This window comes from Elaeis guineensis, chromosome 11 (assembly GCF_000442705.2).
Source record: "Elaeis guineensis isolate ETL-2024a chromosome 11, EG11, whole genome shotgun sequence".
Taxonomy (NCBI): Eukaryota; Viridiplantae; Streptophyta; class Magnoliopsida; order Arecales; family Arecaceae; genus Elaeis; species Elaeis guineensis.
Window position 1 is genome coordinate 107522706 of NC_026003.2, and position 9632 is coordinate 107532337.

The 9632-nt window shown below is 40.4% G+C and overlaps 1 long non-coding RNA gene across 1 annotated transcript; it reads right to left on the bottom strand.

The window, feature by feature from the left end:
• Window positions 1-89: 89 nt before the first annotated feature.
• On the bottom strand, window positions 90-1050 carry LOC140852474 (uncharacterized). The gene is made up of 2 exons (XR_012135360.1): window positions 783-1050; window positions 90-272 (listed from the first exon to the last, which is right to left on the bottom strand). It is a non-coding gene; the product is annotated as an uncharacterized lncRNA (long non-coding RNA).
• Between the last annotated feature and the right edge of the window lie 8582 nt (window positions 1051-9632).

The following is a 9632-nucleotide window of genomic DNA, read 5'->3' on the forward strand; positions in this document are numbered from 1 at the left end:
AGAAATAGGAGCTATAAAACCCACCATCAATATGAACCCCGAAAACAACTGCCCTGGCAAGTGGAGCATCAAATGCCGCGGACATCCAATCTAGTACCGTTGCCGTGACATTCATAACAGCCGAAGCCATGGTTTTCGCTCCTACCGCAAAGAGCTCCAATATGCCAAACAAATTGCAATTTTATGCCACTGAGTGGAAATCAAACCACTTGGTGATTATCCAATTTAAATCTCAGCTCGGCTTTGCTTTCCACTCTCAACAATCTGAGAAACTGAAATCAAAATGCGTCCTTTAAACATCATTTGCATTGATAATGAACAATTCCCCACATCTAGATGCCCACATCAGCCCGTACCAAGTTTCGCAACAAGTTCATTAGGAAAGGAAAGGTAATATATAAAACACCAACCAGATCCGTGATTACCAAAGAGAATTCTACCCAGAACAGAGAAAAGGAAGCATCTTTATTCCTCAGAATCTTATATAAATATCCCTACCTTTCAACAACACCCAAGAAAGTTTTTCCAAATGATCTCGGAGAAAGCACGCACCACCAAAGAAAGCATAAAGAAGAATAAAAACCCTAAAATTCAAGAAGAAAAAACAAAGGGAAAGAAAAAGAATTTTACAATTCAACACAAAAAAAGTTATGGTTTTTCCAAATGCTCGCAGAGAAAGCACGCATTACGAAGAATCAAAACCCTAAAATTCAAAAAGAAAAAGAATTCGGACAAAGACAGAAAGGCTCAACGGAGGAGGAAAGAGGGAAAAATGAGCTCACCTGCGATACCCTAACCCTAATTAAACCGCTTGGGATTTGTCCTCTGAGATCTACACGGCACTAGAACAAAATATATATACACGCATGGAGAGATTCTAAAGAGGAAACGTTCAAACGGGATTCATGGGGAGGGATGGGGCGGGGTCATCGTTGGAGAGCTTGACGCCGATTCTGAGGTCAATGCCCGTATTTTTATTCCCCAATGACGGAAATGCCATTGGACTTCCAGCTCTTGACCAAAATCTTTTGTAACGCCGGGGTGAGGCTGCCAATGGATCGAATTGACATGCGATCCAATTCAATTTAATTTATTTAAATTTAATTTAATATATTTTAAAAAAAAATTAACATTAAATTAAATTTTAAAATTAATTTTTTTAATATTTTAGATCGAATTTAAATTTATTAAAATTTAGATACGATTCGATCGGATCCAAATTCAATATCAAATCTAATATGTAAATTATAGAATAAATAGAGTGAAAATTAAAATTTTTAAATGTTTTTGTAATTTTATTATTTTCATATAGTTTTATCCAATTTAATTATAAAATTTTAAAAAATTATTTATAAATTAATAATCAAAATAAAATTATATTTATTTTTTTATTATAAATTTCACATGATTTATCATACGAATAAGATTCGATAATAATTTAGATCTAAAATTTTTAGAATAAAATTAGATTATATATAGATCTAATTCGATTCAAATGATCTAATAGGATAGATTTTTTAATTATAAATTTAATTTAATTTTTAATTAAATTAAATTTATATTTAATAATAATATCTGATTAAAAAATTGAATTAGATCAAAATTATTTATGATCTGATTTGAACCGACCTATTTGCGACCAAAGCAGGGAGGAGAAGGGTATTTCGGGAAGTCAGCTCTAATGGTGGCCAGGAGCGGCAACGACAACGATGAAGGTTCCATTTGGGAATTCTATAATTTTATCTTAACAAGGAAATTGCTATCCACACAGCGTTTCTTACGGAGTTATCCCACGGCCAGCGGTCATCGAGGCTTCTAACATAGAGAGGTCCACTTCGGCGCGGGCGTTGTGGCGGCGAGCTTGGGAAGTTTCGTGTCATGAGGAGGGAGGCGCGGTGATGGCCTTGTTATTTCTAGAGAGTGACGATAAGAGTTCACTGGATTGGAAAACCGGATGGGTTTAGTGGAGGCCTTGGTCTCTTAACTTCTCCTTTTCTCGTACGTACGTAATCTATATTTGTTTAATGTTCATTGAAAAAATTTAGAGTTGTTTAACTGTTGTCGAAAATTGAACGCGGCAGGTCTAGGGGTTCGATGGGTTTGACCTGACCGGCTCTCTCGCAAACTCTCTCTCTCCGTGTGACTTGGTTTTCATTGCACGACTGAACGAGTTCAAAACTCCAGATTCCAAACCACCCACCGGTGGTGGCTGCCGCCCAAACCCGTCCACGGGGTGCGTCTTTGGTCAGCAAGCCGTGTCGTTACAGTTTGGAAATTGGAAGTCACGCGGCACCTTCCTACCGTGTGAAACAAAATATTGTCGACACTTTCACTATTGTCGTTATAACCAAATAAGTCTATTCTTGGATTATGAGGGGTCGCTTTCTTGTTCTTCCTATACTAATCTCTCGGGAGGATTTACTTCTCCTTGCAATTTTGAATATATGCTCGTAGACCGCCGAGGAGACCGTATATCATTGTCTATTGTGCAAATTAAAAGCTACTCCATCATCAGAAGACATTCAGTTGGTTGGAATACATTGCATCAGGCTGTAAACGAAATGAGCTGAGCTGTTTACCACACCTCAGTTTTGACTCGGTAACAAACTTGATTAAGATAGTTTGATTAGGAAAAGTGATGCCATGTTCGTGAATAAAACAGAAATTCACGCAATTTGAAATCCTTCAAGATATTAAGAAAAAATTCTTAACTCGAATCAATAAAAATAATTCTAAAATTTTATTGACAAGAACTAAATAAATACATAGTGTCTCAATCCTAACAAGAATAGTTCTGTAAAGAATAAAATATTCAAAATAACATGATAATATCTAAATAAAATTAATAGTTTAATTAAAAATTAAATAAAAATTAAAAATATGAAATCGAATCAAAAATAGATTTCTGAATATAAAACAGCCCCAAAACACATTAAAATGATGGAATTTGGGTTTGAAATTAGGATGAATGGATAAACTCTATTTATGATCGTAAAGCTCAAAACGAGCTTTTCATTGATATATTATGGACCCATAATTTTTTTTGAATTAAAAATTATGACCGTTTGAAATTTAAATCTTTATTTTGATGCTTCAGCCTATTTATTTAAATTTTTACTTTTTTCTGCACTCCATTTGGTTTAAGTATTTTTCAGCTAGATATTTCATGTCAAAAGGAGTAAAACTCAAATTATATTTAAAGTTGAATACTAAATGAATGAATTAATTATTATTGCTTTGTGCTTGTGAAATAAATAGAAGATTGATTTTAATTTGATCATAAGGCATTACTGTGGTTGCATCTCTCCACTTGATAAATCAAAGGTTTTGTATTTGTGTTTCCAGTATATTCCTAATATTTTTAGCCTTTTGATAATTATGATAATATTGTGCATGTTTCATTCTTTTTGCTATCCCAAGAAAAGAAGTAAAAAATAGCTTAATCTTGGGTTGATAACAAATTGAGAATAAGGCATGCCTGATGTTTTTTTTTTTTTTTCTAAAAAAAATCTTGTGCCTTTTGAGACAAAAAAAATATATTTTCTAAAAAATATGTGCTTGCAACATTATTTCGAAGCACTTTTCAACAAGTACAGTAAGTTAAAAAGTTCTTTTGTTTCAGGATAAGAGGAGGCAGAGATGCTGCCCAACATTTATTGACAAGCAAGATCTTTACAATGGAGAAGATAAAAGGTAGAAAATTTAAGCTGCTATTGGAGGAAAACAAGACAAAAGAATGAAAAGACATAAAAAGGAAATATAGTGAAATCTCGTACATATGGTATTCAAAACTGATCCATGTGAATAAGAGCTTCCATAATTAAGAATGGTGGGCTGATTTATTGCTCAGAGAAAGGATAGAACCACTGGTAATTGCTTGACCTTGTCCCAAATTCTCCTAAACTGAGACTTATCATTACCCAAGGAAGACCCATTTGTTTTTTTTTTTTGGGGTAAAACCCAAGAAAGAATATTTATTGAAGGATTGAAGATCTTAAGAAACAATAGAAGCGATAGAAGATTACTTAGTGAATAATATCCTCGCATCGCTTTCTTTCCAACGCACCCAAGCCAAAGCCACAGCCCCAGCCAACAAAAGAATTATTGGCTGTGCAGCTTTGGTAATGTTTCTTCTCTTCCAATCAAAATAAAGGTTTTTAAATGTAGTTTGTGGACAAAATATTCTCAATAAATTGCATGTTGTCTTCCAAAACATTGAGAAAAAATAGCAAGCAAAGAATAAGTGATCCATAGTTTCTGGTTCTTGATTACAATAAGCACATCCACCAAGATTCTTTTGAAGTATTTTTCCAAGGATGTCTCTAGTTTTTAATCTTTTCTTCCAACATAACTGTTGCTACGCCTCTCTAACCGGATGATGTGGTGAGAGTAGCTGGATTGAATGGTGTTGTTTCTCACCAAGCTAGAGTTGCCGGTCTATGATCGAAGCACCGTGGACCTACAAAGAAAGTTCGAGAACATCGGAGAAGATGGTGGGGATTCTCTGGCAGGAGACATCCCGATGGTAAAGTCAATACCAATCAGAAAGGAAGAACAACAGAAAAAGATAGAGTGAGAGAGAGAGACTGGAGTCCAGAGTCCTCCCTGACTTCTGAGAGAGAGCACATCCCCTCTTCCTCCCGTCTTCTCTAGACTTCTCCCTTTTTGTTTGATGGGGTCTGCCAGATGGCTGGCATCTATTGAAATTGAGATAATGACCATCAGAGCTAGGATAGTAGGCGTCAAAGGTGATCACACAGTCTATCTCCCATGTTCAACGGAGCAATGGGTGTCAGTAAGCTGTTGCAGAGTTTGTCATCCACGTCCGAAGGGATCGTGGGTTCGTGTAGCGGGATGCCAATTCAGCAAGATCCATTCGCCATGTGCTCCTGAAAGTCTGATGGATGGCTTATAAGGAGCCTAGGAGGAAGTAGTATGGGATCGATGGAAATCCAAGACGCAGGCATCGCTGCGTTATCGATCTGATGTGGTCATTGGTTAGGTGCCAATGTCTGTGACACTATTCAGGTCATATGAGGTTGCTTAGATCACGTACTTTGAGCCGTCAGGTCATGATGCCTTGTATCTGCCACACTTTTGAAAATTGGATGCATCATCAGATGGACCAAATATGGTATAACACTTTGGTCCCCACTTCCTAGTACGAAGTATTTCGCACTGAAAAGTAGGTCTTGTTTTGGATTCTGAAGTGATGCATCGGAGTGAGCTTCAATGCAGTTGTGAGGTTCTGCTAATGCGATAGCAGTAGTGGGATACTACCTCGTATCAGTGCTGAGGTGGTGAAGATTGTACGATGACTTGGATTGGCAGTGGCTCATATAGGATTTCTGCCAAAGTGACTCCTCAGCTGGTGTCTGTGATCATTGGATGCTCGTAGGTCCGAATATAATGCAATGGTCGATGTGGCCTCTTTGGTGGCCTTTGATTATCACCTTGGTGACTACTGCAAAGTCTGTAGTAGCTAGGCCTCATCCAACATCAGGCTAGTGTCTGATGAGTCAGTCGTTATGGGAGATTGTGCTGTCAAGTTGATGATGGCAGGAGTCGAAACTACTTGGACATTCACCGATATCAAAGTGTGGCCCGTCAGGTTTGATTTCTTTATCTTTGGGCTGTGACTCCAAAGTTGGTGGATGTCCTTCCAAGTTTCAAATCATCGACAGCCTGGAGGGGCAGCCAGATGGACGTCAGTGTAGTTCTATGAAATTTTTTTCAAAATCCTGATATTTTCTTGGATCGTTAGCCTCCCCAAAGAGCTTTGGATGTGAGTCACCCTCGTAGGCTCTTCAAGGTCTATGGCATCGATCCGGTTTCAATCGGTTCAGAGACTTTTGACTTAGTCTTCAAAGGAGGCCCGAGGTTTTTCTTGGATGCATTCTCAGAACCCCAATAACTGGTGTCGCCCCGATTAGGATCTCGGAGGGATTCTGGCTGTGAATCTATTAATCGGGCTTTCTAGGCATTTATTCATCGGACGCTTTGTAAACCGACTGCTATTAATGCTGGGGGTTTCTTCGAGGGAGCACATCGGGGAGTCACCCCAGGCCTATCCCCACCTGTCGCATGGCGGATTAAGATAAATTTCGAACCATTTCAAGAGTTGTTCCTTGGTATTTGGAATGGATGAGGGTATAATTAATGGCCGTGATGTTTGGTGCTTTAGCTTGCAGTTGACCTCCGTCATCAGGCAAATCTTTTAGGCAGTTAGGTTCTCCTCAGAAATTGTGGTTTGGACTTCAACGCATATCTGACCTCCATCGTCGGATGAACTTTTTAGGTAGTTAGATTTTTCTTAAAAATCATGGTCTAAGACTTCGGTGACAAAATTTTTGAGGTAGTTTTTGAGTCAGTTTTTTAGCCTGGGCCATTTCTACCGGCCACCTTGACCGCAATCATTCACCATTGCATCACCCTCTTGAAGTCTTTATCTATGGGAAGCTTCATTTTGGGTTCGTATTCTCTCGCATCTTTGGTGCTTCACCAACCTATGCGTTGAAGTCATGATGCCTAGGCTGAGGCAGCTTCGAGAGGTTGGTATGTTGATTTAGTCATTAGCGTCTGTATGTATCTGATTACTTCTTGTCTTATCTAGAGTTGTGCCAAATATCTTTTTCCTATTCTCCTATTTTCCTTAGGAGCTAGGCCTTCATACTGATGGGATATGTACCTCGAGCATTTAATGTCGAACATTCTTCGAGGGTGGTGACTACCAAAAGGACAACTAGCGCTTTGACTTCTGATAGCATGACCTTCGAGCCTCTCCATCGACAACACACATCCTGTGGCCAGTGGAGTGGTTGGAAGTGGTAAGAGTGTGACTCATTTATAAAAGTAGTCCCTTTGCTACTTGAGGCTGAGATCATCCAGTTATCCTTTCGAGATGTCGTCCTTCTAGTGCCGAAGTGCTACTATCGCTTGCTCCTGCCTGACGTGGCCTTCTTGCGTCCCTATGAAGACAGGCCCATCTCAAAAGAGTGTGCCAGAGGCATTAGGTAACATCTTCATTTGGCATGGGAGGTATTGAAAACTTCTGTGGTCCTGCTCGTAGAGTCACAGTGGCGGTCGTTGAGACTGCTTTTGATGTTGTTCCCCGGGAGAGCCTCAGACCTTTTCAGAGGGCAGTTTGACTCTCTCAGACGGTTCAGTGTAGCTTTTTGGCCCTCCTTGGAGGTTTATCATGAAGACAAAAGCATCTCCGAGGGTCGTGAAGCCGACACCGTCGAGTCCCGCAATTTTTATCGGGCCATCCTTGTGTAGGGCTTGGATGGTGGCCATGCTTGTGGTCTTTCTTTTCTTGTTGTTATGGGCTTCATCTGGTCGAAGTTCTCTTGTAATGAAATCTTTTTCTTCAATAAAAATATTCCTTCGCTTTTTTATTTTCGTCTTGGGTGGTTATCCTGATGTTATCATAAAAGGTATTCCTTTGAGATGTCACCTAATGTCGAACCAAAGTTACATGCAGTCCCTGATCGGATCGTCCTCAGATGAGAGGTCATGTGAGGTTCTTGGCATTGCTCTGATGATGGATCTCAGTTTGTTTGAACATTATGATTGGATTTTTCGGTAGGAGGAACAACATTATTGAAGATAAAGATATAAGAAATTGCATTGCTTACTTATGATGTACTCGAAGTCTTCTGGAGTATCGGGTCTATAGAAGCTAGATATCACTAAGAGTTATTGACATGTAGGCTCTAGGTTCGTCTACTTCTATTAGCTTACACGGTACTTTCCAGTTTGAGATTTGTCCACTATGTTCGGTGGATTTAGATGCTCTAGCCCGTTCGAGTGCAGGATCTTTGGGTCGAGAGATATCAGGAGACATCGGCTTCGGTGCGAACTTTGTAGTAATCAGTTGTCTGTAGCCAAAACAATGCCATCCTGCCCCAAACTATTGCTTCAAAGATTTGCAGTTGGAGTTGAGCTCCAACTCGTCTGGTGAAGTAATTGATCGCCATGGTTGGGAGTTCCTTCATCTCGACGTTGTTGAGGATGCCCGCACTCATAGAACAGAGTTCTTCATACCTTTTCATACTGAATACCAATAATTTTGGAGCTTGTCACTCGACCTTCCACATTCTCTGCTCTGCTTGCAGCTGATAGACCCTAAGGTTGTGTTCACAATTTCGATCGTCGGATCGCCATTGGGGTTGTTGCCTCATGCTTCGACGTCGGTCTAGTGCGATCTTCCTACGAGGTTTTTGTTCCGACTCTTAAGGTATCTACAATGGGCAAGGTCTCTAGAATCACCTTCTAGCCGATGACCCTTGTGGTGTCATGGCCACGGTGGAAGCGATAGTATTTCTCTCTATCCTTCTTACACTCTCACCTTCGAGAGCCGATGTGTAGAGTCTTTGCCCCCAATCTTTGTGAGGATCGGAATGCATAGGTCAGAGAAAGGGACATGATGATGGAAGTATTGTGGAGGATTCTTTGTCCCCCACTCTTTTTGCGGTTGTCTAGGATGATTCTCTCCTCTTTATTTTGAAGCTCTGCGGTCGTCACCGTAATCGCTGCTCTTTCTCTCTTCTTCTTTCCAAAGCTAGACTTTATCCTCCTCGACCCAGACATCACTTTGCGCTCATGTTATGAGGTTGGCATTGTCCTCTGGAAAGTTCTCATTAAGGAAAAAAAACTAGGTGCTCATTCCCAAGTCCTTCGTTGTCCGCATAGTGACGAGTTCATTGGAGGCATGAACTTTTGCGGCGGTGCCGTCAAAGTGTGCTAGATATTCTTTTGAGCGACATTTCTTCTCTTTAGATGATGAAGAAGTTGCTATCGCTGTTCTTCGATTGTGGTCTCTGACTGTCGAAGCGTATTATAGGTCAATTTTCTGATTGTTCGGGGGAGTGGGGTCGACCCTTGTAAGAGGTTGGAGAATCAGGCTCCCACATTCTCTCCAAGAGTCGTCAGAAAGAAGTTACAAAAGAGGGCGTTGGGCGCCCCATGGAGTCACAGAAATCTTATGACTCTTCGGGAGAAAGCCAATGGATCTGTCTCTCCATTGTCGGTGAATTTGATCCGCCTAATATTTGGGAGGTCATTTTCATAAATCTCAAGGATATCATATGTTCGGCATGGCGTATCTTGGTAATAATGGTTTGTAGGGATAGGCTGCTTGATCTTTGGTTGTCGATTTGGGCGATTTTCGAGATCGCTTACTCGACGATACCTGTCGCTTGGTCAGTGAAAGTGGTTTGGAGGATTTAATCTTGACTTTCCTTATAAAGGACTCTTTATTACTCTTTGAACCGAGATTCATTGGTGGCTTCCATGGTGTGGTGGTGCTATTCCACCACCATCGAGAGATGGTGGGTGTCTTCTTTGCGGCTAAGAAAGTTTGTATTTCTAATTGGACTGCTGCTAGATGTTCGGGTGAGAGTTACTGTGGCAAAGGCTTGGGCTTGGCATGAGAGGCATTGAGAATCCTCCATCGCTCTAGTGAAGGAGTCGGGTTGGCGATCATGAAAGGTTCTCTCAGCGTCATGCTCGACCGAGAGGTCTTCAGTCTCTCCATGGGGCTGATCCTCCCTCGACGAGGTGGCTTCTCCAACAGCTCTAGTAGATCATCTGGGAGGCAGAGATGTCTCTGAAAAGAGCATCTGCTGTGC